The 26,525-nt window shown below is 33.2% G+C and overlaps 1 long non-coding RNA gene across 1 annotated transcript; it reads left to right on the top strand.

Moving 5' to 3' along the window:
- Positions 1-3,958: 3,958 nt before the first annotated feature.
- LOC145260452 (uncharacterized) lies at positions 3,959-19,798 on the top strand. The gene is made up of 2 exons (XR_013864297.1): positions 3,959-4,302; positions 19,646-19,798. It is a non-coding gene; the product is annotated as an uncharacterized LOC145260452 (long non-coding RNA).
- The last annotated feature ends 6,727 nt before the right edge of the window (positions 19,799-26,525 follow it).

Below are 26,525 nucleotides of genomic sequence, written 5' to 3'. Positions count from 1 at the left end.
TCAAAGAGAGAGAGAGAGAGAGAGAGAGAGAGAGAGAGAGAGAGAGAGAGAGAGAGAGAGAGAGAGAGAGAGAGAGAGTGTGTGTGTGTGTGGGTGAGCAAGCAGCAACAGCAGAAGATAAAAGGGAATAGATTTTTGGGTATCTTGGTTAGTTGAGTTCTTTTAGAGAAAGAGAGGATTAAAGAAACAATGTCTTTTCTTCATGGTAGTAGTATGTGGCCTGAGGTCACTTAGGTTCACTCCTACAATACCATGACAATTTGGGCACCAAAGGCCCTTAAATTAATTAAGAAAAATAACATGAGTCTGGCGCCTTCAAAGTATTTCTGGAACTAATTTTCAATTGAAAAGGCACGCAACTCGCGTGTGTTAAAATTTGAATTCAACCAATAAGAATGGCGGTTTAAAAACAATGTATTCAACTAATCAACCAATGAAGAGATGCGATTCAATTTGTGTAATTTCTCACACACAGCCAATAGAGTGAAGAAAAAGTAATGGTTATCCATTGTTTTTTCCAATTATTGAATACAAAGTAAATATGTATTAGACTGTCAATTAGGTGACAGGTAATTAATTCTGATGGTCACAAGGACTCAATCAACAATTGTAGTTTTTTTTTTTAAAGAAACTATGTGTTTCTGTCTGCTACGATAAATGAATTTAAAACCAATAAACCTACTTTAACCTAGATTACTAATATATTAACAATAACAAGAACGATAACTTGAATGTAAGTCAAATGACAACTTAATAAATGCTGAAATTAAGAACTTAATGTGATACTTTTTCTGAACAATTTGGACAAATCCACTCTTTGAAAGTATCATGTTGTTTTACCCCAACACAGTTAAAATGATACCAACTGTCATGGACGTCACAGCATACTGTAGGAGATGATCCATCATTCGCGACGGAACAAGTTGGACAGAAGAAGGGATCACCTTCTTTCATAAATTCTGCTGAAGATGACACAGAAACACCCTTTAAATCCAGGGGAAATAAATTCTTTAATAGATGAAGCTGTTCACATCCATCCCTTAATACACAGGCCGAGTAAACTTTACCATTATACACATTAATGAGTCTAAGCATCTTACCTAGATTCCAAAAAAGGTTGACTTTTATTAGATTTAATTAACACGATTTCTCCGACTGGCACCTTCTGAGGGCAATCGCCTAATATATTAGCATCAACCTCTCTTAAGGACAACAAATAATCATGGTGTCATATCTTTCTGAAGTTTTCTATATACCTGTGTCTCAATTCCAGAGATTGCAAAAGTTTTGCTTTACTGGATGTGTAACCCCTCCAGTGCAGCTCAGCTGCATAGGCTCGTGATTGAAATGCACCTGTAGCCGATACCTGTGGCGCTACCCGTGGTTTCATCTAGTGGTCGAATTCGTCTTCGGGTCGTCGTCGGTCTCCTTCCGGTTCTGCTTTCAAATCAGCTTCCAACCGTCACCTGGGCTATCGGAGAAATATATTGCATTCACAACGGCGTTCCAATCAAAGAAAAGAAAGTCAAAACTCAACTGGTTTTCTTAACATAGAATTGATTATTCTCTTTGACTTTACAATATAATAGTTACACACTGGCCTAGTCATGCAAGTTAGGGGGCTGGCAGTTTTGTTTCTTTTACCAAGTTCTCCGTTCTTCATCTACCGTCAGTCCACGGGAAGGGATCAGCGAAAACAGACACCAATTAGCCAAGTGTCTTGTTTTTATCAAATCAGTAATTCCTCCTCCCATCTTTTTGGAGTCACTCTTTCTCTCTTTCCTTTCCTCTTTTGAATTTCCTCTCTCTCTGTTTCCCTAATTTCTACTCCTTCTCTCGGCTTTTATCTATACCAATTTTTAACCCTCATTGCACTGAGGTGTTCCTTATCATGTCATTAGGAGCTATTAGTCACTCCCAGGTCGACAATGCCTGGCGGCAACCCCTCACCCCCGATTCCCACCCCAAGCTGTCAGCTTAAGAATCTGGATTTCTTCATATCGCTCAACAGAGGGCCTAAAACAACCTTTTCGTTGTTAACGGATTTCCAACAATAAGATAAGAACAATTATTTGTTCTTTTTCTCTCTCTGACAAAATCCCATAGACATTTCTGTTTTAAACAACATCAAACCATCATCATCATGATCATCATTAGAATTCAGCCGTACGAATTCCTCTGAATTCGTGTCGACTTGCAAGGTCACTCGGCATCGCTCGGTCCGCATCATGTCACAGATGGATCAGGACACAATTCGTCTGATCCATAATTATTGGTCAACAAATGTGAGTTATAATCAGTTTATAAAAAATGATTAGGTGTTAAAATGTCGAGACCCCCTTCAGAAGCAGTAATAGATGCAATTTGTCGGTCGTTGATCGCTTTCTCCACATCGGAAAAGTCAAAATAGCTAACTTTCTTTCTACCTATTATTTTTTTCAAACATTGCTTGCTTTTATCACCCTCTTCCATGCACCTCTTTGCCAAGCTGAATAAAGTGATGGTGAGTTGACCTAAATTTTTCTCCGAATTTATCCGAAACAAAGATTTCAGATAACATGATGCCGGAAGCTAGAAAAGTCTTTGCATTATCCGAATCGACATGCGTAGGAACATCAAACAGGTTGGTAAACCTAATAAACACTAATAGAAAAGATCTATTGCTCATATAATAGTAAGAGTAATAGCTCCACATGAACGGCACGTAGACTCATGCAGGTTATCAAAAAGACGCTGTGTTTTCACGTCTTTATCGTTGTATTCTATCAAAAAATGTCAAGTAACGTCATAACCCACTTGTTGAAATGGGTGAAAAAAATTTGAATTCAACGAATAGTCAATTGCATTTTCCCTAAATGTGAGTGCCTTGAAGATTGCGAATACAAGGAACCTCCCTTTTCGCCACTGTAATAGCGGACATATTGTTTCATACCATAGCGATAGCTGTGTCAGAAATTTCGGGAAAAATATTGAATAATTCCACCTCGTCTTTCTAAGCTTATAACTCCTCGAAAAATGTAATTCAAGCCCTAATTTTTTTTTTCAATTAAAGGAGCAAGGACCAAGGTTTCATTAAAAAAAAATACAAAACAAAAACAAACAACGTAGTTTTTTTTTAAAAAAAAAGGTTTTAAACTTCGGACTTTACAGGTAAATTTCTAAAAAACACTACTTTTTTTGTTTTAAATTTGAATATATTATTTATTGATCATTTATCTTCAATTTGTTATATATAAAACTTTGGTGAGTAATTTATTATTTACTTTTTAATAGACACTTGAAAATGAGGGGTGTGAATTAAAAAAAACGTTTGTCTAAAATATTATATTCAGTTTATTGGAAAGAGCATAAAATTCCACATTGACCCTGAAAATATCGTAAAAATTGAACCAATAGAAAAATTTTGATAGATTTTTAAAGTTTAAAAATTAAAAAATACTGAGCTCGTAAAATTGAATTAATTTCATTAGTTTTTTAAAAAATAAAAAAATATTTCTATTACTGTTAAAACAACTTTATTAGTTTATTTTGGAAGTATAATCCATAAAGAAAATAAACAACCCACTTTTAAAAGAGAAATTACGAGTTTTTTTTTTTATATTTTATTCGCAGTTTCGTGTTAGGGGTGTCAAAAATTCCTACAAAAATTCACTGAGTGATACAGTACACGGTAGCGATAGACTTTTTGAAAATTATTATTATTATTTTTTTTTTTACTAAAAACACAATATAGCAGTTGTTCTACTCGATAGATTTCCATAATCTTTGAATATATTACTATCTTCGACATGACAATTAAGTAAGTACTGTTATTTTTAATTAAAACCATATATTTAAAAAATCGATCCGTCGACTATATCTTAACAAGCACCCAGAAATTAAACAAATAATAACTCGTAGAACTTTGTTCAGCAGGGATGCGAAATCAGCCGACACCGTCTACTTCCTGTAAATTATCACAGAGTAAAAGCTCGAATGAGTGAATATGCGTGATTGCCGATTTTTTTTTTCCGATCTAGTGAGTTTTGAAAATCTCAGTTGGCCACACATTAATTATCAAGCAATTTTGTTGCCCGAGAGTTATCTGCCCTTGACGCGTCTTAACTAAAGTGAGAGGGAAGCGAAGCGTGTACTAGCGAGCGTGTCTTGTTCTTAAGAAAACAATAATCGCATTGTTCACTTCTTCGCAACACTTTCTCTTTACAACTCGTTGTATTTTGCGATCTGAACAACAATTTAAAGACCACAATAAGATGTGTATGAAGGCGACATGTGCGACTTGTGGAAAAACCACTTGGACGGGTAAATTTTTTTTTTTTTTACTTTAAGTTCGTAAAAGGTTAAAGAGAACTTTTTACAAACTCAAAATTCTTGTTTTTATAATAATAATAATAATAATAATCATTTAGGCGTAGGTATACAAAACCAGCCTCTCACTATAAAATATATATTCTTTTTGTAGATTGTACTCTAAAAAAAAAAGGAGGCATTTATTTTGGTAATAGCCAATAAAATAAAAAAGGGTATAAAAATGATAAATATATATTGTATTTATTTAGAATTACTTATTTAGTAATTCTAAATAAATACAATATATATTTATCATTTTTTTTTACCTTTTTATTTTATTTTATTGGCTATTACCAAAAAAAAAGGTGACAGCGAATTATTAATAATAACCCTAACCCTAACCCTAACCCTAACCCAGTTTTCAGATTCGTGTTCAGCACACCGAAACGTAACAGAATACTACGTCTGTTTTTACTAATTCGCTGTCACGGTGTTTGTATAATAATACAAAAAAAAAAAAAAAATGCCTCCAAACAAACAAACAAAAAAAAACAGAAAAATACTCGTCACAGAACAAAAAATGTCATATTCTAAAAATTACGTAAATTGATCAAGTAGTATTTTTTTTTAACTAAGAAAATTAAACTTTACGATTTTAATACTAATTTGTATTCGGTATAAGGCTGATTTTTATCTAGATACTTCGAATTGAGTTGCCTTACCCATATTTCATCATGGCTGATGTAAACATTATTACTCATTTAGTCGTAAAATTTGATTTTCTTAGTTAAAAAAAAATACTTGATCATTTTATGTGATTTTTGGAATATGACATCTTCGTTCCGTGACGAGGACGTACATCATGAAGATTTTTTTGTATAATTTTCTTTTTAAATAAGTGTAATTAAAAAAATAAGCACCAAATAAATACACATTACATTTTCGTACGATTGGTAACATTGTTCGGGTGTGTTTCTGTCAGTATTTTGTTTAATTTTCAATTTTTGAACGATTGTCGAGGGTCCAAATGACTGTAACAAAACCGCCCTGTCTTTTGTTCTAACAGACTTGACACTACATTTGTTTCAAAATAAATAAACGCTTTAAAATAAGTTAAAACACAAAAAACTTATGCAAGGAGGTAGAAGAGTAACTTATTCTGCCTTTGTTAATATTGACTTATTTTTTTTCATTCCTTTGTTCTTTTTTCTTTTATTGGCTATTGTAAAAAGATGAAATTGATAGACAGTGTCCGAGAACCTCCTATGGGTTACGTGACTCGTGTTTATGTAAAAACCGAATTACCGAACTGAATGAAACTGAAACGAAATAAATGCATCAATTACAGCGTAAAATTTTAACGAATAAAAAACTAGGTGAAAGAAATGTTGGTGTAAACAAAATACGATAATAAAAAAAAAAAAAAGTGTGCAGGCGATACAAATGGTTTTATGTTTTTTTTTTTGTTTGCTTTGTTTTTTTTTTTTTAAATGGAGGGGGCTGTTTTTGAGTTATCCATCTTGAGATTTTAACACGTCTATACCTACTAGACACTGTCCTCGAGTGTCTAAGGTCACTCTTTACAGGGGTTTGTCAGGAAAACCTGACACGAGGATACTCCCCCCCCCCCCGCCCTCCTACAAGTAAACTGACTAAATATTCCAAATCACCTAGTATTTGTGGCCCAAATAAGATCTCGGTATGGCTAACCACAGTGGCTTAGACGAGCAATAGTGCATCTTAAGTGATGTTGTCTATCGTAACAGCACTAAGCTGGATACTCCACCAGACTAGATGAATTCTTGTCCTGGAATCTAGTAAGTCAAAAGGCCGCAAGTTATGTGACCCTCAGACACTGTCAATTTAACCATCTATATATATTATATAAACAAAAACAAAGTATTTAATAAAAAAAAATCTTACATTTTCAATCACAAGAAAAATATTTGTAATAAAAAAAAAACTATAGTTAGAATGAAGATTGTATACTAACCATTAAAAGGGACCACATCTTGCTTGTCACCATGTAACTCTCTGTGGAGCAAAAACGGGAAGTTAAAGAGTGGACTGTAACTCTGTAATTGTCATTATATATATATATATATATATATATATATATATATATGAGGGAATGGTAATTTGCTTGAAGCATTGCTGCTAAATAAATGTAGAAGAGTACAAGAAAGCTATAGCAATGCAGGGAACCAGGTGTTAAAATATGATGTATGGACAAACGAAAAAGTTTTTGTATATTTTCATATATTCATTTGTTTTCCAGATTAATCAAATACAAAACAGTAAAATAGACTTACTATTTGGGATAACCAGGATAGTAGTAGTCTTGGATATTTCGAGAATCTAATCTCTTTTTCAGAAAGAAAGGGACCAAAAGAAATGTCTTTTTATGACACTTCTTTTTGTTTGTCCATACATCACATCATTTTAACACTCGGTTCCCTGTACTGCTGTAGCTTTCTTATATTCTTCCATATTTATTTATTTTTTGTAATCAACCCTCATCCCCCAAATCTAATTCTTCTCGTTTAGTTAAATAGCATTGGGACTCAATGTACAATAATACCTCAAATTGAGTTACATCTCTTGCATTTTTTTAAGTTCTATTTTCAGTAAAAAGAAAATTGTACTCTGTCATTCTAGTAATTATAGAAGTAACCATACTCGTGAAAAAGAATAATAATAATAAAAAAACTACCTAGAAAATATACTTGGCGAACCAAGTGCAAGAGAGATACACTTAAAGGGACGGTTAGAATCTTAAAAAGATCTCTTGGTTGGAATGTATGAGATAGCGGGTGAATGTCTGGCATTGTGTAGAATGCTCCATCCCCAATTAGAACAAAATAAGAAAATTAAAAAAAAAAAAAGAAAAAAAAAGACTATTGCCAAACGATATATAAAATTACTTGTTTCACAGAAATAGTGAAAAACCAGCCTCTGTTCTCGATTGACACGTTTTTCAACCCGTTTCAAATCAATCATTTTTTCACCATTACCTGTTATAGATAGTGTGTGTGTGAGAGAGAGAGAAGGGGTCACTATATTTTCTTTGTAAAGAGAACATTGACTTCATAACCAGTGTAATTGTAATGCCTAAAGCAGCAGAATTAGGGATTTCGGTTACACTAGCTTGGCCTTTTGGCCAAGATCAAAGTGTAGCATCTGTTCTTCAGATGCTGCACTTCCATTTCTTGTTCTCTTTCGGTGGAGGAGCAGTCCTTCATGACTGAGACAATTTTTTTATTTTTGTACCTTTTCTCCACGTTAAAAAAACCACCCTGGTGTCTAACTCTGTCCTGTGGGGAGGCATTGTAAATAGGTACACTAGCTATAAAGTCAGTATAGATTTTATAATCCTACAGTATAATAAAGAACAATGTTTGTGTGTAATATATATATATATATATGTATATATATATATATATATATATATATATATATTATTGCTGAAAATAAAAATCGAATAAATTGCCACATTTATTAATTCATCAAAGATTTAAACAAAGAATTATATCTGGTGCAAATGGAGTGAGAATCTTGGCATTACTTTACTTCTCTGTTTTGTCAGACTAAATGCTGTGTGGATTTCAGAAAAGAAAAAAGTGGATGAGTCTGCAAGACGAAAACATGGACTGATCAAGAACTGGATGAGACATTTGTCTTCGAAAAAAAAAAAAATCCTAAAAACTCCATTTCATCCGTGGTAATACATGATTTACTCATAACCCAGTTAAACTTCTGTATCTGTGTCAGACACGCATCTCTCATTAAACAGCAGTCGCAAAGCTGAATTCTCTCTCATAAAGAGAAAGACTCTTATTCAAAAGACCCCCCCCCCTCACCATGCACCATCCCCCCCCCCTCAGCGGTGGGGAGGAGGTTGAACCTTTTAAAGTTTTATGAACTGGGAAAGCTGTGGATGAATCAAGCATAACAAGCTCATTGGCAATCTTTTATACACTAAACAAACCAGTTCACACATTGTCATTTATGTGCGTGCTTTCGCAAATGTTTTCGCCTGTAAGCGATCAGGAAACAAATTGACGAAACAAGTGTTTTTTTTTTTTTTTTTTTTTTTTTTACATACACATGCGGTTGCTGGTCTTTATTCTCCGATCGTCACTTTTCCATGATTCCCTCATGATTGTTGATCTTCCGTTTAACAAGACGAATCTATTCATCCATGGAAACACAGTGTATACTTTCTTGCTGGCTCTCAAAGGTTTTATTCAGAGAATGGTTGTTCATGGGAGGAGAGACCAATATCTAATTCTAATAATGTTTTTTTTTTGTTTTTATTTTTTTACTTAAGATGCATACCTACAGGCAGAGTCTCGAGGGCAACATTCACTTAGATTCTCTCTACATTGTCAGAAGCATGTACCTCTCTCTTGCTTTCTGACTGCAATTGATTAGAAACTGTTTTGTCTCTCCGAACACGTGACGTTATTTCTATCACATACCATTTGACACCTAGATTTCTAGCACGTTTTGTATAGGGAACTAACCTTTAAGTCCCCCCCCCCTCCTTGTGCTTCAATCATGCCAGCTGCACTGGGTCTATTTCTGTTTGCTGCCAAGTTATCTTGACATGTAATTGTGTAACTCTTGTCAAAATGCATACTAGTTAACATAATCGCTACTTACTGGTGTAAGGTCACAGTATATAACAGTAGCATTTGATGACCACTCAGTTATTTCAACACAGTTAATTCTGAGATGTATAACTTGACCCATGAAAAAAAAGTTGCATTTTTAAATTATAAAACCAGCTCGTTAATCATTAATTCAGCTCATTGTGCCACCTATTTCTATATCAAAGAATCTTAAAAAACAGTTCAAATAATTTTCTTTTTTAATGAACAGATTGCTTTGTTTTATTAATTCAGCATACATTTTGTCGCTGGGGTCATACACAACCAAAAATACAATAGTTGTATGAAAGTCTATAGTGGTAAGTTTATTCCTTCCAAAAAACTTCCGTTTTATGGAAATGTGCTGTCCTTTATGTGAGATGCTTTTCTAATGACATTAGACTAATGTGTATCGCTTTTTTTTTCTTTTCTTTTTTTTTTTTTTTTTTAATCATCGTTCCACCGATCAAGTGACCTAAATGTTTTGAGGCCAGAAATTTGGGACCCCTTTCGTACACTAGCATATTAATTTTTATTTTATTAGCTTCTCCACATTTTTTTTTTTATCTTTGCCTTTTTTTTAGGTATTTATTCTTAATAATAGATTTTTCATAGGTTTTTAGAACTTTACCCCCCCCCCCCTTTTTGTGTGACTCATCTTTTACATCTTTTTTGTAAATTCAATCTTTTAATTTCCTGTTAAATATATTGCTTGCTCTCTTTTTGAGCTTTTGTTAATTTTAATCTTTATAGTTTCCTCCTCCCTTTTGTTTTCAATAATTTAAATTTACCTATTTTTTTTTTATTATTAAATATAATTTTTATAATTTTAATTCGGAAAAAAATAAATATGGTTTATTTTGTGTACATTGTCGACTAGAAATAATAAAATGCTTATCTTTTGGCGACTTTTTTTATGCTGATAATCTTTCAAACTCATTGAGTGAAAAATGTCTTTTTCAATCATTTTTTTTTTTTAAATAAAACGAGCAAAGTTAAATTATTTAAACAATAAAAGCTTAATATAACAATAAATTTTTTTCTTTGTTTTTTAAGGAAGGCTGTTTATAAAAAAAAATCTGAAGAAATTTGAATGTTTAAACCTAATAGTTGAGTGCATTACACGCATTTATTTAAAAAAAAATACAGTAAAATCTTTATGATGTATATACTCGACAGGGAACGAAGATGTCATATTCCAAAAATCCTGTAAGTGTGGCTAGTAACTTTTCTATTTGGCTAATGAACGAAAATATTTAGTTGTCAAGGGTCAACTAAAGATAAATTTGTCTGTAGAGCTTTGACATAAAAAAAAAGTTTGTAATTCGAACTACTCCTCCCATCTTGGATCTTATTCGCATAACGTTTCAGCCGATGTAACATCCAAACTTCATGTCCATATTGTTGAACTCTGGAATCTATGGAATTTCGAACAGAACCTTTTATTTAATCCTTAGGGATAGCTTTCTCTTATTCCATCAGCCATTATTATGCAGAAGTCTTGAGTAATTCCTAATTGTTCCTTAGTGCCATGTTACTGAGGATTGAACCATAACCTCTTGGTGAATTAGAATTTAGCACCTGTGTAAGAATCTGTGGCACAATTTGACAATATGCACCTAAAGAAGGTCAGAGGTTACATCGCCTGAAAACTTTGTGAGGATAACATTCAAGATGAGAAAAGTAAGCGGGTAAAACAGAAACTGGCTTCCAGCGCAAAACTAGGTCAAACATCACGCGACTTAATGTTCTTGCACTTGTTAATTTCACTTTATAAACGTCAAATTGAATATTGAAATTTATAATCTTAGAAATTCTGAAATCTATTTGATAAACTTGCTGTTTTTTTTTTTTTTTTTTTATTTCCTTCAGTCGAAGTTCTCAGAAATCAAGGGGGCCCCCGACCTGTGACTAACAATTGAACTAATATATATAATTTTTTTTTTTCTGCTCAAAACTTCTGGCTTTGATGGAGGAGAGACTAAAACTTGCTGCTATGGATTTCAAGTAATCTGAAATAACAGCAGGGGGAGACTTGATTCCAAATATTTCTCATTTGTTATATCTCCCCTCTTTGGTTTTCTTACATAAAGTAAATTTCATAATGTATAAGGATTATTTGATACTGGAGATATTCATAATCGTATCCTATTTTCAAAAGAGGGGGAGTATAACATATGAGAAATATTTGGAATCCAATCTCCCCTTGCTGTTATTTCAGATCATTTGAAACCATCATCAAGGCCAGAGGTTTTAGGAAAATATAAGATATTTTGTAATTCATATGCAAAAGTAGGAAAACAAATGACTATGATTGAAATGTTGGTAAAGGTGCAGTATCTTTCCACCCACGCACACACACACACACACACACATATATATATATATATATATATATATATATATATCTGGTAGCCAAATTGAATATTAAAATGCTCATGTCTTTGTTTCTATGGGATGAAACTACATGAAAATTTGCAGGCTTTTTGAAGATTATAATACTATTTTATGGTTAAAATTTTATGACAATTGGTGAAAAAAAACCCCTATATTTTCAAACCAATATAATATACCCAAATTTGCCTATATTTGTATATATATATAGTGTCCTGGCAGACCAGCTTTAGTTTTGCTACTTTGGGATAAATTTTGCTTTGTTGTCTCTCCTGTGACCTTGCTAGATCACTAATATATATATATATATATATATATATATATATATATATTACAATGGAGTCACCACTTATCAAGGCCCGAAGGCCACTTAAGGATAAGGACTAAAGAATGTAAGGGGGTAATTTAGTAATCCTTAATGAATGATGTAAGTTGAGTGGAATTTGATTATTTAAGGGGACTGTTCAACAAGAACTTGTTTACATTGAACTTTAAAGTTACGATATTGTAGTTGGCCAGGAAGCAGGCTGGTGAAACAGTGTTTCACAGGTGGGCAGTTTTAGGAAAGAAACTTTGTTCATGGAATCTACGTTTAGAGTTAGGCAATGATAGAGTGGGAGAAATTGTTGATGGTGGTTGAAGATAAAGATAGAGTGTAGACAGGCTCGCAATGGTTCTTCTGTGCGAAAGAGGTTGCAGGGAAGAAAAAAGGGCACCACCTGCTAAGTTTTGAACTCTATTAAGGCAGGATAGAACATTCTGTGCAGCTCCTGCCCAGATATGATAGCAGTGCTCCATTTTAGGACGTATTTGGTGCTTATACAGATAGAAGATATGAGGTACATAGATATTCTAATGTTCCTCCCAAACACTGGATTAGCAAAGAAGTTGAGAACATAATTATCCTCTCCCCAATTGACCATTTTCATATGTTATAGTATATCTTTCTTTTTTCTCTTGGTCTTACTAAATTCCATGACGAGAATTCATCTAGTTTGGTGGAATCTCCAGCTTCGTGCTGCTACTTGAGGTAACATCACTTGGAGAAGGTGCACCATTCCTCGTAAAAGCTAGTGTGGATTAACCATAGTGAGGAAATATTATTCTAGTTGCAAATACTTTTGAATATTTGGTCAGGGTTTACTTTCAGGGAGAAAGTATCATCATGCCAGGCTGCTCGGACAAACCCCTGTACAGAGAGACCTTGTACATTCGAGAATAGTGTCTAGCAGGCGTTCAGATTCTCTGTGTGTTTGTATGACCATCTAAAAGTCAAAGATTAAAAAACAAACTCCCACAAACTTGGCATTTTTGATCAGTGTTGCCCTGGATGAATAATATCTAAAATTTAGAAAAAAATTATTCATTATGAGGGGTTAATTGGGCGAGACATCATCAGAGAAGTCGTTTTTTCAGTGTTGTATTCTAATTTGAAAAGAAAATGTCCATTCATTACTCAAGGAATATAAAAGCCAGTTGTGTTTGTCCAGCTAGAGAGGAATGGGCTGAACGGAAGAAAGAGAGAGGTAAAGAGATAGAAAGTTTTAATAAAAATGTTTTTATCCCGGGCCTGGTAGTCCTGCTGGTATAATGATAAAAAAAACGTCTTTCATGTTTTTTTTTTTTTTTTTTTTTTTTTTTTTTTTAAACTAACTTACTACGTGGGAAAAATCTGGTGTGTATATGGTTAAAATATACAGATGTCACATGTGGTAGGTAATAATAATAATAATAATAGATATTATTGTAGAGTTTTTAGAAAAAGCAATTTAGTCAGAAAATTTGTTTGCTTTGTTTCCATTAAATTATAATAGATATTTAGGTGAATACAAACAGTTGTCGTCTCTAGGGCTAGGACAACAGCATATTCTTTTCATTGTTTTGACTCTCGAGTGTGTATCCATTGATATCTTATAAGCTTTTATATAGGAGTGATGTGCTTCTCGGTTGCTTAACTATGTCGGATATATACTCAAGAGTCAAAACAATGATGAGAATATTCTGTTGTCATAGCCCTAGTCATCACTTGATTGGTCTCCAAATCAGGGTCCAGTGTTTAGATCAAAATTCAATCCATGTCATGTAGGGGAACATGTCACACCCAATATCTCTTTTCGTTTCCTTCAAAAAGTTTATTTTTTGTTATAAATAACCCCATGGGTATAGCGATTTTTATAACTGAGTTATATAATTATATATATATAATTGAGTTTTATAACAGAGTTTTAGAACAATATTAGATGGGGAAACTGTTGAAAATTGGCAAATTATTGTATTTTGTATACAAGAAAACCTAAAAAGTCTTGTGAAATAAGCTTTATGTAAATAACTCGACCATTAGTGTTATGGTAATATTTTATATTGATGTATAACTTTATCAAGGCCTAAAGGCCACTCCAGAAATCTATTTTTATTTAAATTTATTTTCAAACGTATGTAAATCTCCAAACTGAGGAATATCTTAGTATGTATTTTGTGTGATTTAAATATACAGTAAAACCCCGGGATACGGCATTAGAAATTAGTAACAAAATACAGTACAGTATATAATATGCATCTATATAATCAAATAACATTATAAATAACACCGTAATGCAGGGCAAATACCATAATCAGGGGCCTAAAAAACATTGTATTCCACCGCGTAACCGGAAATAAACGTATCCTAGGGCCACCGTATCACAGGGTTCTGCTGTCTAGCGAAAAAGACTTTAGGAAATAAATGTTGATTAACTTGCAGTTTTTTTTTAAAATCTTTTATACTAATTAGTCACTGCTTATCTAGATCGGAAGGCCACTAGAGGATAAATGTAAATGAGTGTCAGATGAACAATGCCATTAAGAGGATTTGAAACGATGGGTTAAATAGTCAGAATTTTATTATTGAAGTGGGCAATTGGGCAAAAATTTGTATACAATGGATTTAAAAACGATGCTGTATTCAACCAGGAAGTATTACATGTTGTAGCTAGACGATATGTAGCTGTAGAAATTGCATTGTTATAGTGGATGGTGTATTACTTATTTCCGACTGTTCTTTCTGGTTCTTCAGGACTTGTTGCTTCATTCAATATTCAACTTTTTACAGATGGTCCAGTGGATGTATTTACATACTCCATTGTGTCGCATTTTATAGTAACGGGAATTTTATCGTCACGTTCAACAAATTTTATCCCGTTGCACGAGACTAAGAGTTCTAAAGAAATTTAATCACATAAAAAAAAAAGAAAAAGGTAAACCGGTATAAATTTTATCAGAAAGAAAAAAATAGGAAAGGAAGGAAATGTATAGTTCGGCTGGGCTGCCAAATCAGTCCCTCTGGCGGTTCATAAAGAACACTTATAACAAATATACTTTTTACTTGCTTTTTTTTCTTTTGGCATATCAAAGTTCGCAAAACCACTCGGGTGCTTTAGTTCGAAGGTCACAACACCGCTCTGGTGTAAAGCAGAGGCCGCAAAACTACTCTGTCGTAATTCCAAGGTCGCAACACCATTCTGGTGTTTTCAAAAGCCTAACACCGTTCTGGCGTTTTCAAAAGCCTAACACCGCTCTGGTGCCTTCTTTTTCTTCTGCCAGTCTGTTGTGTTTTTTTTCTTCTTCCTTTTATTGAATATCGCGAGACACAGTCAGAAGTAATAGCACCAGATTCACCGAGAGAGGGGGAGAAAAGAAGGGGAGAAAGAGAGAAGAAAATACACCAATTAGAGGGGGGAAAGGAAGGGGAGGTAAATAAATAAAAATAAAATTTCTACAATAGTAGCCGTTCCCCAGCAGAACTTTACAGCTAAATGTCAGGTGGCTCACTCTCTCTACTTCTGTGTGACAGAACCTGCATTTGTTGCCATTGCTGAGACCACTCATCTTAAAAGCTTTGGTTTTCAAGCCTTGATCTTGGGAAGCCATTATAATCCTCTTCTGATCAGTGTAGTGATCCTTTTTATAGCCAGTAATCTTATCTATGTAGTTCTGGTTGCATCCAAAAACTATTTGGCATGCTGTGGGTTGGCATATTCTTCCAGTTTTATGCTTATGCAAATTGCATCACTCTACAATAATGTTGGGACGATTTGTAGAGATCTAGGATATTGTCAGATGTGATTTTTTTTTCTTTAGCTCAGTAGAGAGATCCCACCTTCTTTGCAAGAGACTTGGCAGTGTCTTCTATTTATTTATTTATTTATTCTAATTCATGTGAATGTTAAGCCCAGAGGTTTGATTGTTGGTCTCCAAAATAGGCAATCAGTAGTTGATAGTTTTCTCATAATTATTGAAGGAAAGCTTTCTCTTAGTAGCATTAAATACAAGCATCTATGTTTGATCTGATTCCACTACAGACTGGAGGTCGTTTTCTAAGGATTCATTATTCATTAATGCCTTGGATATGTGTTCATTCGATTTGCCAATGCCAACATATTGAGAATAAAGTATGTTGTTCAGAAAATATTCTCATTTCAGACGTGATTGCATCAGGGAAGTAATTTATTAAAATCAGGAATAATAAAGATTTATGGATCAACCCTTTCAGCACATCCACATTAATGTCATGCTGTTTCGAGCCATTGAGAATGATCTGTCTTTTTTCTCTTTTTTTTTTATTTTATTTATTTATTTTTTAATTTTTTTTTTTTTTTTTAATTTTTTTGTTTTTTTAATTTTTTTGTTTTTTTAATTTTTTTGTTTTTTTAATTTTTTTGTTTTTTTAATTTTTTGTTTTTTTAAGCTAAAAAAGATCTAATTTTATTAACTATTCATCCAAGAATACTGTACATATTAATTTTCAGGAGTCCTTCATGCCAGACCTTGTTAAAGGCTTTGGATATATCGAGATCACTATAACTTCACCTTCCTTCTTCCAATGTATGGTGTATATGTTCAGAGATAATCGTTATGATATTCATAGTAGAGTGGGTTTGTCTGAATTCACCATGTTGGTCAAAAGTTTATCATTTTCGAGGTGAAAGACTATCACTAGATTAACGATTCAAGGATTTTAGTGAAGAGCAAGAGGAGACTGACGGAGAAATAATCTTGGGAGCCAATTCATGAAAATCTTATACTGCCTATGTATTTGTCTACTCTGACATGATCAGAATGACCTGTCTTTAAATTTATAATTCATCTGAAATCGCTTTTAACTATGTTTTGTTATGAAGATGGATTATTTGAATTCTTCGAACCAGTGCAGCGGAAACAGCTGCTTGTAAAATGTTGAAATGCTCCTGTGCCAAATGTTTTGAAGACAAAAACGATTATTCGTATTTGGATTTTTCGGACTACTGTTCTCATTCTGAGTGTCATTTACACACAATTTCGGTTGATGTAACCTCCAACCGTTTCCAGGTATCTCTTGTTGAACTCTGAGATTTTTCTGCCAAACTCTGAAATCTGCACGGAATTTCTAACGGAGCCCGTGGCATAGTGGATAAAGTACTTGGTAAAGTTTCAGTTGTAAAGTTATTCTCTCCTAGAGATTGAAGGTTTAATCCTCAGTGCAGGCGACACTCTAAATACAATAGCGAATTACTTTTACCCAATCATAGCTAATCGAAAGGGAGCATACTATCCCCGCGAATTAAATAAAGGGTTCCATTTGAATTCTGTGTAGATTCCCAAGTTTGACAGAAAGATTCTGGAGTGTGACAATATACACCTGAAGAAAGTTGGAGATTACATTGACTGAAACCTGAAAATAACACACAAGATGAGAACAGTGGTCTAAAGAATCCAAATGATACGAATAATTGCTTTTGTCTTCAAAACATCTGGCATAAAACGATTTCAACATTTGACAACCAGCCATTTATTTCCATTGCACTAGAGAAGAATAAGGTTAATCTGTTGTCGCTTATGATGCTCTCATTGAAGGGTAAGATCTGAGGATGTTAGAAATTCTTTTTGTTTTGCTTTTGTAACCAGTCATGCTTGTCATGATGTACTGTGAACCCTAATAATGTGACTTTATTAGAATTAGCCTCATAAGAAGCCAAATATGCCTTGCATGGATGCATTTCTCTTAGTAATGATGACTTGTTTCATAACAACAGAAAAAAAACAACTTTTTGTATTCAAAACATTCACAGGCATAAATAAAATAAAGGTTTATTTTCTCTAGCAAATCAATGTCCATGCTAAGCAGTTTGGGCCACACCTTGATCAATCAGCTTGCAGGGTACATTCTAAGGAAGTTCTTTAGCTCCAGTATCAGTGATCTGTACCTGAAGATAACCGTTAGCCGACCTGCACTGACACTGTTCAACTTTCTGCCACTAAACCTTTTTTTTTGTTGTTTTGAAATTCCTAAAAACATCACTGCAATTTTCACGGGGACCACAAAGATACACGGGAGGCAAAAAAAGGAAGTCCACACTTGTAATTTTTTCAAAAACTGCAAATTTAAGCTAAATTTAATGTAACTGTTTAAACAAACTATACCTCATTTGATTGGCCTTTTATTCTTCTATAATTTTACCTGTTCATATTTGACGTTTAATTGAAATATTCTGGTGTTCACGTCAATTTAAAAATATAACTTCAAATTGAGGAGGCAAAAAGAAAGTCCTCACAATGGAAAATTGTTATTTAAATGTAACTTTAGGACATTAATGCAACACAAATACAACAGGAACACAATGAACTAGTTAATATTTAGTAGCATAGCCCTTCTGCAATTTGACAGCATGCAATTTTTTGGGAATTCCTTGAATTAGACTGCAATAATACTCCAGGGAAAGGGCATCCACGTTTTTTTTAATTTTTGTCCAAAGTTCTTCCAAATTTGAAATTTTATCATTGCGCAGCTGTTGCTTGATGTAATGCCATAAGTTTTTGATAGGATTGAGGTCTGGAGATTGTGCAGGCCGATCCAAACACGGAATATCATGCTGTTCCAGGAACCTCTAGACATTGCCAGCTGTGTGAATGGGAGCATTATCCTGCATGAAGATGGGATTATCCTCCAAATTCCAGTCAAAGTAGGGTAGAAAATGCTCAGTCAACATATAAATGTACTTGATCAAATTAATTCGACCTTACCAGCGAAGTATAGGCCCTGGACCATTGGTATTAATAATGTCCCCACACCAACACTGAACCTCCACCACTTTGCAGCGTTGAAACTGAGCACCTAGGATTAAATATTTTGTCTTTCCTCCGATAGACGTATTGCCTACCATCACTGCCTAGCCTATTGAACTTGCTTTCGTCGCTAAAAAGCACTTTTGACCAATATGAAGAGTCATGATCTTCATTGCATCTGACGCAGTCTAGACGGCGCTTTCTTTTCTTTACAGAAATCATTGGCTTGTCTCTTGATAAACTAGAAAGGTGGAGATTAATGAGCTCCTGACGATCGTTAAGAGAAAGTCGTGGCATATGGACTAAATGTTCCGTTGTATAACCTGGAACAACAACAATTACGATTAGAGATGCTTTGTTGCCTGTTGGTAGATATTTTAAACTGATTTAGGGGCGATAATTTAAGCTGGTTTTAAGCGAATTTGTTGCTGCAGACTTTCTTTTTGCCTCCTCAATTTGAAGTTATTTTTTTTTAAATTGACGTGAACACTAGAATATTTCAATTAAAAGTTAAATATGAACAGGAAATATTACAGATAAATAAAAGGTGACTCAAATAAGGTATAGGTTGTTTAAACAGTTACATTAAATTTAACTTAAATTTGCAGTTTTTGAAAAAATTACAAGTGCGGACTTTCTTTTTGCTGGCACTGTATATATTATTACTAGTAAAAAAAACATTTCTTGTGTAGGATCTTTTAAAATTTTAAAGTTAGACTTGTCTGTTTCGGTTGTTAATTCCACAGCTCTGGATTTTAATTTTTTAAAATTTTTATTTTCCCAAGTAACACTCGTTTTTAAGCAAATTTGAGATTTTTTTTTTTTTTTTTTTTTTTTTTTTTTTCCTCCAATGCCCTCTACCCTCTCTCATAGCTCTTTAAAAATCTTGCAACTTTAAATTAATTGGATTTGTCTCCCTTGTTCCTTCTGACTGTTTTTAAGATGGTGTAGCGATATCATTGTTCAGTCAGAAAATGTGATTTTCTTAACAAAACAAACTACTCGCTGAATTTGATTTTTGGTGTACGGTATTTTTTTTTTTTTTTTTTTTTTTGTTTTTTGCATCACTGGTATGTACATCATAAAACTTATTTCTTTTTATTCATTTATTTTTTTTCCGTAGATGTGGGATTCTGGACAAGCCTTGAAAGTATGAAGCTCTTAGCAGAGTTTACAAATAAAAGTGTACTGTCATTGCTAAGCGCATATTGTTTTTTTATTTTACTTCACAGGTTGTGGTCGACATGTAGACAGCGTCATGAAAGATGTACCCGAAAACGAAAAGTGCAAATGTGAGAAACATAATCCAAAAGCATGTACGGCTATGTAAACAACACGCTTCCGTACCTGTTGATTATTAAAAAATAAAATATGCCTCGCTTTCATGTTTTGTTCCGACTTGATTTTATTATTAAGACTCTTGTGTTACACACCTGCAAAAAAAAAAAAATTTGCATGTAATTATGTGTAAACATGCACAATGATGCATGTTTTGTAGGGTTGCATTACATGCAAACGACACACCTGCAAAAAAAAAAAAATATCTGACTTTAGATTTGACCTCCTTAAAATGATGTTATATATTAGAACCCTACGCCAGTAAGTAGAGATTATGTTAACTAGCATGAGTTTCAGCAAGGGTTACATAAGTACATGTCACAATAACCTGGAGGCAAATTGAAATAGACCAAGCTGCAGATGGTATCAAGAGTTAACTCCTCCTTAGACAAAAAAAACATGCTAGAAATGCAAATGTATAATGCTATTACATAGAAACAACGTCAGAATTGGAAAGCAAGAGATGCTTTTGAAAATGTAGAGAGACATTTGTCCTAAAATGTAGAAAGAATCTAAACGAATGTCACCTTGATGTCTACCATCTGTGGTTCTCAATCCCTCAAGTAGAAGAATAAGAAGAAATGAAGAAGTGTTGTGGGAGGTCATGTTGGTGATGTTCTCAATGTATAACCAAATGAAGTAGTTCAGGTCAGGGGGCCCAGTGAGAGAAGGGTACAAGGTCGTAGCACTCCTTCTGAAGCCTAGGTAGTCTCTCTCCTTTATGAATAAATGTTATCTCCCCAATAAAACCTTTTAAAGTCAACAAGTTTCCATTGCATGAGTAGATTTGTCTTGAGTTAAAAAGGAATTCAACGACCATGAAGAATCACAGCACAAGCATGCATGGAAAAGCACCGAACAGAGAAGTAAGATTTTTTTTTGTCTCTTGATTGTTCACTGCTGAAAACGCACATATGCACCAGATGTGTTCCTTAAAAACTTTGTGTCACATGTGAAAATATAATGAGATACCAAGTAATTACCTCTTTAAAATAATTATTAAGTTCAAATTACTATGGGTTTAGATTGTTGGTGTGGGGATTATAAAGTCTGTATTCAGGAGGAATTGTCCAAGGTTATAGAATTTACTATTGTGGGTATTATTGGGTGAATAGACTTTAAACGTTTAGTAAGAAAAGGTGTGTTTTGGCTAAATTTTATTTTCTCAGAATCGCCTGAATTTTGTAAGGCCTTGCTAAAGAATGTGGAATTTTAGTCAAAGGTTTTCTTATCAGCAGAGAGTCTAAATATTGCATTTGAGACCAAAGGCATTTTTATAATTGAGTTGGGAGTGGTTAGAAAATTTATGAACGTTAGTTATTAAAGATGTGCAATTTCTTTATGGTTTTATTGTATTCCCTTGGTCTAGCTCTGGTAGTAAGTAGGGTGTCATCGCTATATAATCCTCCTAGTCAGTCTGAGGCACCCATGAGAATATCAAAATTGTTAGGTGTGTCTTTCCTAGTTCAATGTTTATTATCAAAATGTATCAGGGATTGCCTAGCAAGTAGGATTAATTTAATTTCTAGATGGGTGAGATCCAAGTCCCTTTTTGTGAAGATTAGGGCTTTGTTTAAGGGGATTGAGGATATTGACTGCTAGTAGTTATTAATGTCAAATGTTATGAAGCCCAGCCTCTATTTATCTTCAAGGTTAAGCAATCATTTGATTACTGAATCACAGCATTGCAAAAGAATAAGAATCATTTTTTTCTTTATCAAAGAAATAATTCTAAGATTTTTTTACTTACTGAACTTAGCTTGAGCTAGACAGGCAAATCAATCTGTCATGGAAGTTTGGTTTGTGATCTTTAAGAGTAAATCTTGAGGTGCCTGGGGGATAGGATTTTGGTATGATTTAAAATTTTTGATTTCAGTAAATTTTTAGCACCAATATTTATACTATATAAAATATTGGGCAGAAAACCTTGAATGATAAAATTTCTGCCCTAAAGAAGAAAACAACACTACAGCTTTATTTTAAAACTTTTATTGAAAAAATCAATTCAAGTAAGTTGATTATGTAGTAGAGGCGACATCTATTCAATGTAGCCACCTTCAGCATTAATCACCACCTCAATATGGGCTTGGAACTGGGAGCATACCTTTTCCACAAGCGCTGGCGAGAGCTCAGTGAATACTTAGTGAATGGCAGTGATCAGGCAGGCTGGCTTTGGTGTTGTGGGAGGTCATGTTGGTGATGTTCTCAATGTATAACCAAATGAAGTAGTTCAGGTCAGGGGGCCCAGTGAGAGAAGGGTACAAGGTCGTAGCACTCCTTCTGAAGCCAAACCTGGATCTCTTTGGACTTGTGGGCTGGCAGCGTCACACCCAGGATCTGCCAGCAGACATCTGACTGCACCAGGGTATCACCATACTCTTCAGCACATCCAGATACACTTTAGTGTTGACTTTCAAGCCGACTTTGAAGATGTGAGGTGGCATGATGTACCCTCATTTGAAACCACACCAAACACCATAACCGTGGCCGAGAACTTTGTTTTCATCACCCTAGACACGTCCCTGTTATTCAGATTTGCATTTTGAAGGTGCTGGCAATGGTCCTGTTGTTATAATTGGATCAGTAGAGAACATGAGTTGTACAGTGGCACATCTCCGATCTCGCTTACTGTCACTTTCAGACATGATAGAAGGCTCCAATTGCTCTTTGGATTTGGACACAACTGGCCAACTAATAGATTTAAAAAAAAAAAAAAAAAAAAAAAAAAAAAGGTGGGGGTGACAGTTTTATCCTTCCATTATATATATATATATATATATATATATATATGAATGATGGAACGATATATGTATGTGTATATCTTCATTTGTATAATAACTTTTGGAGGGTTTCACTTTCCCAATTTCATATAGTTAACATTCCCCTCCTTCTACCATGTTAAGAAGAGCATTTTAAATAACATTATTAGTTCATCACGGATAGTTGACGAAACATTATTTATTAATATTATTTCAATTGGAATTCATTGAGATGAGTATTATTTATTAATTTTATTTATTGCGGACTATTATCCTCATATTAGTTGTTTCACAACGTTTTGACCAACTATTCCTCTGGCCTTTGTCAGGTGGTAACCGCGACAGATAGGAACTCTGAATCTCCTGACTACATTCACTGCAATTACTGCCTTCCATAGTTGTTGTCATCTCACCACGCTTTGGGTAGGATTGAAACCACTATCTTCAGACAATCATCTGGAACCATAGAGATTCAACGTCTCTATCAACTGCGCCACGGGCCCCGAAGGGCGATCAAGGTTGGATTTTTTGGTCTTATAAATTCATATTTATTATATGATCTTCCATGGTCGGGTCCATACCGAATGGTATATATTATTTTAATTGGAATTCATTGAGATGAGTATTATTTATTAATTTTATTTATTGCAAACCTGACTTGTTACCACCTGACGAAGGCCAGAGGAATAGTTGGCTGAAACATGAAACAACTAATAAAAGATGAGGATAATAGTCCGCAATAAATAAAATTATTTATTAAGTCATTCGTAACATGGACAGTTTCACCTAACAATTGACAAACCACAAGGGTAGTCGAGATTTATTCTGTTATGCATGATCATCATCATCAATAACAAAGCGAAAATAGTAAAAAGTATATTAACAGTAATAATAAAAACAATGACAACGATGATGATAATGACAATAATGATGATCATTATTATTATTGTTGTTGTTATCATCATCATTATTATCATTATCACTTATTATTGTTGCCATTATTGTTAGTATTATTACTGTTAATATTATCATTATTTTTACTATTACTGTTGTAGGTGGTGGTGATTTTCGTTTTATTATTGCTAAGACTTAGTTATACTGTTTTGATTTTCTACATTCTTGTTTTTATTATTTTTATTTATTATTTGTAATAATATTTGTAGTAGTAGTGGTAGTATTTATAGTATTCTTTTTACTATTCTCAATATTACAGTTACAATTATTCTAATTATTATTTGTCTTACTGTTATTATTGTTATTTCATTTATTACTATTCTATTTAGTATTTCATTTCTTGTCTTAGTTGATAGTACTATTTTATTGCTATGGTTTATTCTATTAGCGTCATTATGAGTATTGCCATCAATAGTAGTAGTAGTAGTAGTATATTATACTTTTCTCAGCATGACAATTATCATTAATAGTCATTAGTAGTAATAGTAGTAGTATTACAATTTTGTCTCTTAATCTAATTTCCCAGGCAACGGGTAAGTTAATTTTAAAGAAAGCAAACATTGCGATATGAGGAAAATTAAAAATTTATTTCCAGGAATTACAAAAATATAATCTAAACTCAAAAGGTTGTTTGTCAATTCACCAAAACAAATATACTAAAAAAACAAAACAAAACAGTACTTATGCAAAATAATATAGATTGTGTTATTATTGGCATATTCCAGGCAAGTGGCAAAATGCTTAGCCAATGAAATTGCAGCAACTAACAATCTTGGAAAACTATCTTTTGTTCATTAATTTGTTAGGTGAAAATAGTTAAAAAGCGCCCCCCCCCCCGCCATTTTCATAATAGAATGGTTTTCTAAAGAATGTTATTATTTCTGCAAACTATTTCTTTGAAATGATTATATGATGACTGTTTTCGATTATAATTGTTTTTTCCCTAATTTTAACTGTTTGCATTTTAAACATTGGCTATCATTTTCAGTAAAAAAAAAAATCCACAAAGGTTTCAATCAGCATGTTAAAAATTGACCAACATTTTGGTGAGAAAAAAAGGTTTCATTCAGCAGTTTACATTAACTGCCTAGACTATGTCGACAATAACGTGGGCTTGTATTTTGCATAAGTAAAAACAAACAAACAAAAAAAGAACAACAGCAAAACTGAATAATATAAAAAATTATTTACTTTGAAAGCAATCATCTTCTTTTGAGCTTCAGAGTTTTTTGTTGTCGTGGCATTGAAACCATGAAAAAAAAAAAAAAGATTTGCAGTTTTTCTTCACGATGCAGAGACTTATTACAACAAAACATTTTACGAGTTATTTTTTGCTTCAAATCTAAAAAGTGATGTAGAAACCAAATTCATTCTAGAATCAGCATTTTTGGTTGAAGATGAATAGAAAAAGTGCTTATTATTTAGAATAATAACAAAAATAAAAAAAAATGAATTTCAACTAAAGCAATGTCATCTGCTTAATTGTCATGTTGAAAATTGGTAACAAAAAAATGACAAAGTAAAAAAATTAATTATTAATGAAAATTGCTTTTGAGTTTTACTTAATCAACAGAATAGGTCTTATTGTAACAAGGAAGATAACTGCATGAAATCAAGATTTCAAAATAATGGCGGATTGCTGCATCATAAAAGTAAATGTTTTATGTAATAATATATTACTCATTTTGGCATGACAATTAAGTAGATACAATTGTTTTTAGTTGAAATTCAATTTTTTGATTTTCGTTATTATTCTGAAGAAGCAGCAAAAAGCGTTGTAGATTTTCTTCAAGGATGAGTTGCATCAATGAAATCAATCAAAGTTTTGCTAATGGGAAACACTGCCAGATGAGGTCATGTGACATATCTTACCAGACAAGAGAGTAAATTAATTTAATTTTTTTTTATTATAATTTTAATAATTATTATGTTTTAATGTAATAATTAATAACATTTTAATCTGATAATTAATAATATTTTAATCTAATAATATGTAGTTTATGATAAATTCAAGCGTTACAGAAGATAATCGGTATGGATGGAATCTTAATTTAATTTATAAAAAAACCTACATACATTCAGACATACATAAACACGCACACACACACATATATATGAAGACAATTTAACTGGTTGAATATAGTTTATGGTTCTGTACTGCACATATAATCAACATATTCTATCATAACTAGTTATCAGACACATGTGCAATAGATTAATCTGCAATTCAATTCCTGCAAAGAATACCTAGCTATGCTTCTAAGATCATACATATATATACACATCCATAGGCAATATCAGTTTACCTACACCCATCCATATATATATATATATATATATATATAAACACACACACACACACATACATACATGTTCTCATTTTTACAGAATTACCTATCTACTTAAATGTTCCTACCTCTATAAGCACATCTACGTACATATATCCACATTTATAAACACTTATTTTTCATAAGTTTTAGTATACACTAATATTTTTCACTGGTAAGTATATGTGTGTGTGTGTGTGTGTGTTTGTTTTCCTGTTATTTTATTTTGAACTTCCAGATTTCACTTGAGCATCAATATAAATAAGCACTGGAAAAAGATTCGTGAGAGAAGAGAGCAAACAACTGTGTCTGCTGCAATATCTTCACTACTGAGAGACATCACTATTCATTGAGCAAACCATTTAAGACAAGTCAGCAAGAACATTACGGGCCACCTCAAAAAATAACTCCCATAAAACGTTTCAAACAGCTTATTATTGCCACGTAACGTTCAAAGTATTAATCTTTTCTGAGATCAACATCTGTATAACAGCCATTGCATTTCTTGGCCACAGATTTAAAACAGTGCATGCTCATTGTGTTGAAGAAGGTATTATTTGGGACCGTTTCTCCTACTCCCTTAAATGTAAATGGACTCTACCAATAGTATAGTTAAGTGTAGGGACAGCCTTATATATGAGTCTTGTAAGGTTCAGCCAGAATATATAACATCAATGGAAACACCTGAGAAGATCAAAGGAAGACTTTGTTATTAAGGACAGCAGAAAGTTGAT

This window comes from Euprymna scolopes, chromosome 36, assembly GCF_053919585.1.
Source record: "Euprymna scolopes isolate OS-2025 chromosome 36, ASM5391958v1, whole genome shotgun sequence".
In the NCBI taxonomy this organism is placed as follows: domain Eukaryota; kingdom Metazoa; phylum Mollusca; class Cephalopoda; order Sepiida; family Sepiolidae; genus Euprymna; species Euprymna scolopes.
This window is presented reverse-complemented; position numbering and strand designations above follow the sequence as displayed.